At 36.8% G+C, this 7,237-nt stretch overlaps 1 pseudogene; it reads right to left on the bottom strand.

The window, feature by feature from the left end:
* Nucleotides 1-5,081: 5,081 nt before the first annotated feature.
* LOC116583051 lies at nucleotides 5,082-5,826 on the bottom strand (annotated as a pseudogene).
* Between the last annotated feature and the right edge of the window lie 1,411 nt (nucleotides 5,827-7,237).

The following is a 7,237-nucleotide window of genomic DNA, read 5'->3' as shown; positions in this document are numbered from 1 at the left end:
AGAAAGGCAGGAGGTTGGGTTGGAATGTTTCAAAAAGCTAACACTTTGTGTTTCAGTCATGTCATCACTAAAGAGAGATTTCCCTTCTTTAGAGGTTATTGGGCTGGAGACAAAGGAAATGAAAAACTTAGCTTGGGCTTATGACAAATGGAGGTATGTTCGCCATTTAAAATAAGCGCCTTCCCCCTCTTCCTGCTAGTGACTTTGTCAAAGGAGATGCATTAATTGTAAGCCAGCAAGAATGTTCTTGCAGAGGATTTGGGAAAGCCTTTGTTGCTCAGCAATTAATCATTATGGAAAGCCATTAAAGGTGCTGCTCTCGCAGGTGACTCCATTTGTATGAATCTGGGGAGAGAGAACTAACTGAAGGCTTTTGAACTCGTGTGTATTATATATGTATATATTAATAGTCAAGCTGGTCCCTTGCCTCCCCTCCAAGCCAGGTGGAAGACATAAAAGCATGACTATAGCTGCCCGGTTTAGGATACTAACTAGCTTTAGAAGGAACAAGTCAAGGCCTTTTGATTGAAGTCCATACTGTGCCTTTGGATATGATATACTGTATGTCAAAATAAAGCAAACTTCCTCCACCAAAAATGCCAAAAACCACCAAGAAGATGGAACTGAGCTTGAAAGAATCACCTTTGAAGCATTAGGTGAGATGAGGTTCGACGAGTTGCTTTTTAAAAATATCAAACTGGCTGATTGAGCCTGAGCTGGCACAGAGAAGTCATGCCAGAGAGGGGTTGGTGTCTCGGCGAAGGTAGAGACACATTAGGATTCTATTCTTACCCGTTATTCATTTTTTAAACATAAAGTTCTGAAAAATGTAAATGCTGTATTATCGCCAGTATCTGTGTGAAGAATCATTCCCTGCCAATGAATTATGCCCAAATGATAATGATACACTTTATGAAAAAATTGGATTCTCTGCCATAAAAAGAAGATTTAGATTCTTGTTGAAAACTCTTAAAGGGAATTTAATAACTATTTTATCTATTGTATTTAGCATCGCTTTTTTCTGTAAAACCATTCACAGTGATTTTTTTTTCCTTATTTTAAAGGAATAATGTGTCTTTGTTCAAAATCTATAGCACTTTCAGCTTCAAATGAGCCTGCTTGAGCCATGTTCCTCAGAGGATATAACAGGTGGACTGGTCATAATGAGTCACTGCTATCCAGACTCAAAAACCAGGTAAATGGGCCTCTTTTAGCTATTTCTCAATAGCATAGTCTTGCAATTTATTAAGAAATACAGTGAAATGATTAACCAAGAATGACTGTTTATTCTACAAAATAACAACAATTTCTAGTGTAGAACACGTTAAGCTCATATTTAATACACATGTGCATACATACACAGACACACACACACACACACACACACACACACAGACAAACACACAGTATGTGGAATTCTACTTCCTTAGACTCTTTGGTAACATTGACTATGTTTTAATTCACCAGTGACTCTCCCACTTGTGTTTAGTATCTACTAGGTGTTTAATAATATCATGGAGCATGTATTCTAAATATCTGATTCCTAGCAATCGGTGAAAACCTTTGGTCAGATATGGCCAAATGAATGATTTTCTTCTAGACTAATCTAGGATGTTCCTTTTTCATTCTGATCATTTGATTTTGGATGTCTTCCATTTTTCCCATGGAAATCTACAATTACCAGATTGTCTGTTGTTAATAGCATAAATAATAAAATTCTCAGGAATTGATTTCTAAGGAATGTTAGCCCTTATTCAGTGCGGTCTGTTGAACTGTCAGGTGGACATAAAATGAGGAAGGACCTCCTTATTGAGTTCTTCGCTCCACAGTTTTCCCTCCCTTTGCTTTTTCTACGAGTGGTTTCTTCTTTATTAACAATAGAAAGAGGGTTTTGTCTTTTGCTTTGTTTCTGAAAGGACTCAGGTTGAAGTTTAAGCTAAAAATCAATCCTAGCACTGGGCAGAAGCATTGTCATTAAAAAGCTTCTTGAGTAGTACTGTTAAGTCTATTTTTTGGATGGCATTATTTTAAAAAAAAAATCAGATTCCGTGATTCCATGAAAATTCTTTTTTTTTTTAAGATTTTATTTATTTATTTGACAGAGAGAGAGGCAGAGAGGCAGGCAGAGAGAAGGGGAAGCAGGCTCCCCACTGAGTGGAAAGCTAGATGCTGGCTTGATCCCAGGACCCTGAGATTATGACCTGAGCGAAGGCAGCTGCTTAATCCACTGAGCCACCCAGGCACCCCTCCATGAAAATTCTAATAGCATTTTTCACAGAAATAGAAAAAGCAATTCTGAAGTTTGTATGCAACCACAAATGACCCCAAATAGCCAAAGCAAGCCTGAGAAAGAACAAAGCCGGAGGCATCACACTTCCTGATTTCAAACCATACTACAAAGCTATAGTAATAAAAAACAATATGAAACTAGTGTAAAAATAAACACATAGACAATGGAACAGATTTCAGAGCCCGGAAATAAATTCTTGCACATACAGTCAACTAATATTTGACAAGGGAGACAATAATACTCAAAGGGGAAAGGATATTCTCTTCAATAAATGCCATTGAGGAAACTGGAAAATCAAATGCAAAAGAATGAAATTGGATTTCCATCTTACATCACAGACAAAAATTAACTTGAAATGTATTAAAAATTTAAAGATCCAAACTGTAAAACTCCCAGAAGAAAATATGGGGGGAAAAATTCCTTGACATTGGTTTTGGCAGTGATTTTTTTTTTTAATCTGACACCAAAAGCAAAGCTTACAAAGGCAAAAATAAATAAGTAGGACTATATCAAACTAAAAAGTTTCTGCACAAAAAAAGTTTCTGCACAACGAAGAAACAATAAACAAAATTGGCAATCAACAAAGCACCCTGTGGAATGGGAGAAAATATTCACAAATCATATATCTGATAAGGGGCTAATATCCAAAATCTATAAAGAACTCATACAACACAATAAGAAAAAAAATTTGATTTTAAAAGGGCAGAGAAATTGAAATAGACATTTTTTTAAGAAACCATACAAATGACCAATAGGTATGTGAAAATGTGCTCAACATCACTAATTTTCAGGAAAGTGCAAATCAAAACCATAATGAGATACTGCCTCACACCCGTTAGAATGGCTGTCATCAAAAAAATAAGAGACAACAAGGTCTGGTGAAGGTATTAAGAAAAGGAAACCCTTAGACACTGTTGGTGGAAATGTAAGTTGGGACAGCCACTATGGAAAATAGTAGTTTCCTTAAAAAAAAAAAAAAAAAAAAAAAAAACCTTTAAAAATAGAACTACCATACAATTCAACTACCTGACTTTTGGATATATACCAAAGGAAATGAAATTAATGTCTTGAAGAGATATCTGCAATCCCAAGTTCATTGCAGTATTATTCACAATAGCTAAGATAGGAAACAACCCAAGTGTCTGCCAATGGATGAGTGAATAAAGAAGATGTGGTGTATATATACAATGGAATATTACTCAGTCGTGAATAAAAAGGAAAATAAGAAGGAAATCCTGCCATTTGACACAAAATGGAGGAACCATGAAGGCATAAGTCAGGCAGAGAAAGTCAAATATTGCACAATCTCACTTATATGTACAATCTAAAAAAGCCAGACTCATAGAAATCGAGACCAGACTGGTTGGTTACCAGGGGCTGGGACACCGTGAAGGAAAATGGGCAGATGGTGGTCAAAGGGTACAGACTCTCAGTTGTAAGATGAATAAGTTCTGGGGATCTAATATACAGCATGGTGATTATAGTTAACAATGCTGTATTATATACTCGGCACTTGCTAAAAGAGTAGATCTTAAATGTTCTCACCACAATAAAGAAATAATAATTATGTGATGTGATGGAGGTCTTAGCTAACATTATGCTGATAATCATTTTGTAATATATGAATGCATCAGATCAACAGGTTGTACAGCTTAAACTGATACAATGTTATATGTCAATTACATCTCAATAAACCTGGTTGGAGGGATGGGGAGATCTACATCAATGGATTTATAAAGAATCTTTGTTGTCTTTGTTAATTGCCTGATGCCAGTAATCTAACTATTACCAGTATATTTCTCTTTCTAGTCATTCAACATTGGAGCCTCAACTATATAATAAACTGTAAACAATGATGTTAGGATTCTCTAAGACTCTACGCCCCTCCCAGATCCCCGTTTTTTCAAAAAGCTGTAAAAATTTAAAAATTAAAATCTACCTCTGACAATCATCCAAATATCCAAATGCTCATTTGGAAAATTAAAGAAGAAAAAAGACTAAATACACTCCCCATTTCCAAAAGTCCTTTGCAATGATGTGATAGCACAACTCTAACTTATTCTCTCAGGACCTGAGGCCTGAAACGGTTATTTCCTTAGAAACAAACACAGAACTGCACCAATTTGCTACAGGGACACTGAGCATTTACAGATTTTACCTACCATTTCTTTTCTTCTCACTTCAGGTCCTCTTGTCATGCTCCTCTGAGATTTAATCACCTACAAAACAAAAACCTGATGTTCGTCTCCTACTTCCTTGGAGCTATAATTTTAGTTTCTTTGTTATCTGCAGCATTTATCTTTTCTAGCCCATCAAATTTAGCCAAAATAATTTCTTTCGCTCTTTAGGAAATTACACTTTTCCTTTCTGATCACGTCCTGACGCAAAGCAGTCGAAAGGATGCATTATTCTACCATGTTCCTGTGACAAATTTTATTTCCTTTTCTCTCAGACCATGAGTTTCTTATGGAATCTTATTTGTCCTCCGTGTATACGATATTGGCCATGTTTGGACTGGATTAGGGGACTTGTTTACAAAACATTTTCTTCAAATGTGGGATCTCTGTGCTTTCCAGCAGTTTTCTGGGACCTAGGGTTGCAAACTTTTTTTTTTTTTTAAGACTGAAAAGATTTAATAATCAACTCCCAAACTTTATGCTTATTTTCCCAATTTCCACTAGTTTCCTGACATAGTTAACCTAAGCAGGAAAATCTTTCAGTAAATTGAGCGGTTGAAGACTCAAGCAAAAACCCAAGTCAAGACTGAAATGTCTTGAGGAACTGTAGCAAGTTACATATATCCCATGTTGCTCTTGGTTTCTCTTCTTTGCTTCAAACCCCCATGCAAGCTTCTTCTTTTTTCGGGCAACCTGTGAATTTTCAGCATCCTTTTTGACTTTTACAAAGTTGTGGCAGGCAGCTTCCTTAGCAATTTTTACACCAAGCTCTCGAGTAGCTAGCCGGTTGCTGAGTTCCTCAGCCTTCTTGATATTCCACTGTTCCACAGCCTGGTCTATGCTCTTTTCAAGACCCAACTTGTCCATTTTTTTTCTTTTTAACAGGGGGCTCAAACCTATCATTGATTCCAAAATACTGAGTAAGCTCCTTCCACTGGGTTTCACTTGAGGTCTGTTCACTATGAGACTTTGCTTCATTCTTCAATTTACCTTTCCTGGAGCGTTTTCTTTTCTTCCTTCTGAATCCCGAAGTTGAGGTTTTTCTGTTCAGAATGTTTTTTATGCAATTCTTGAAATTTACGCCATGTATTTAAGGAAATTCCAGAGGGCACTCTTTGTATGCATTTACATTTGCCTCTGCCCCAGGTTTTGGTCTGTCAGTTTGGAAATCTGAGATCTCTGTTTTTGTAATGGCCCATCTTCATTATCTTCCTGTAAGTTAAGTTCAGAGTTCTCTAATGGGGCTTCATCTTCAGAATTCAACTCAACATCACTTTCATTTAGGGAAGGAGGTAGCAGCCCACTCCACATCTTCTCTTCCTTCAGAAGCCTGCCACCCGGCAGCCATCTTAAGACCCCGCCAACACCTAGGGTTGCAAACTTTGAGCACCTGGAAATCTTCCACAGGCCTTGAGATCAGAGCCATGACTTATCAGGAGCCCTACAATGTGTCAGGCTCTGTACACGGATGATCTTTATTCATGACCATGATCCTACAGAAGTACTCTTTCTTGCCTTTAAAAGGAAGGAAGACAGAGGATCAGGAAAATTAAAGGACTTGCCTGAAGTATCACCTAGTCAAATCTGGTCTGCTTTACTCTAAAGCTGATTTCATGCTACATCAACCTGTCCGGTTACCTACAACTATTCCCTTGGTATTTCCTCCCACTGTATAATATCGGTCCTATTCATCAACTCTGAAACCACAGTGAAATCTGCATTCTAAGACAGTGATTTCAAACTTGAGTACATCAGAATTATTTGGCATGCAGATTAAACATGCAGGCTTTTGAGCTCTCTCTTCCAGAAATTCTGACTTAGTGTTTTAGAGTGGGACTCATACTAACAACTATGTCATGTGATTATAATACAGATGGTCTGCGAATCTTACTTTGAGAAACACAGACTTAGTTTCTATTTATACCTCCACCGGATAACACCTAAGCTCGCCTCACATTAAAATGTCTCCCTTTCTCTGTTAAGCCACAGAGTTTGGGATTTTGCTTAATTTTGTTTTTTGTTTGATGGATGGCATATTTTATTTATTGAAACCTTAATGACATGTCACAATGTGGATCAAAATTAAGGTATTCACTCTAATTTTTATGTAAGTCCATTACATAGATCTCGAGTACTCAATATCTTTTTCTTTTCACTAATTCTTTTATTCTGTTTTTTTTTCTCCAACTCTCTTATCAATAACTTTCTCCTTTCCATGTTTGGGTTCACTCATGTAAACAGGGAACCTACTATTGCTGTCATTTAGTTAGTAGGGCAATCAAGGACATTAATTAAGTACGCTTGAACTCTACTATACTAGACTCTGTGAGAAGTTGTGAGAAAGGAAAGGCTTGTAGATCCACTCCCACAGAAATACCAATTCAATCTGATGGGAGTAATTTTTTTTAAAGCCCACATGTGTTTATATTACATAAAGAAAATGCTGTCTCTATGTCCTGCCTACAGGTTTATGCCAACTTGCAGTTAAAAACCATTGTCAAGAATGTGAGCAGTATTTGTATTTAGCCTCTCACTTTTATGCTAACTCTTATTTAGATATAATGTACCAATTATTTGGGGACTCTCCCTTAAAAATTTAAGTAAATTTGGATTGAACAATCAATATTATGGCCTGTTAAGTTCAGAAACCTCCTTTCTGTGATTTCTGCAAATTCTTAACCTTATTTCCTTGGGCTCTATCTCAGAAGTGAAGCTCAGTCCCATTCCACAAAATATCTGATCCCCTAATTTTCAGAACATGACAAGCTTT

Source organism: Mustela erminea, chromosome 2 (genome assembly GCF_009829155.1).
Source record: "Mustela erminea isolate mMusErm1 chromosome 2, mMusErm1.Pri, whole genome shotgun sequence".
Taxonomy (NCBI): Eukaryota; Metazoa; Chordata; class Mammalia; order Carnivora; family Mustelidae; genus Mustela; species Mustela erminea.
Note: the sequence above shows the minus strand (reverse complement) of the source record. Positions and strands in the feature narration are given on the sequence as shown.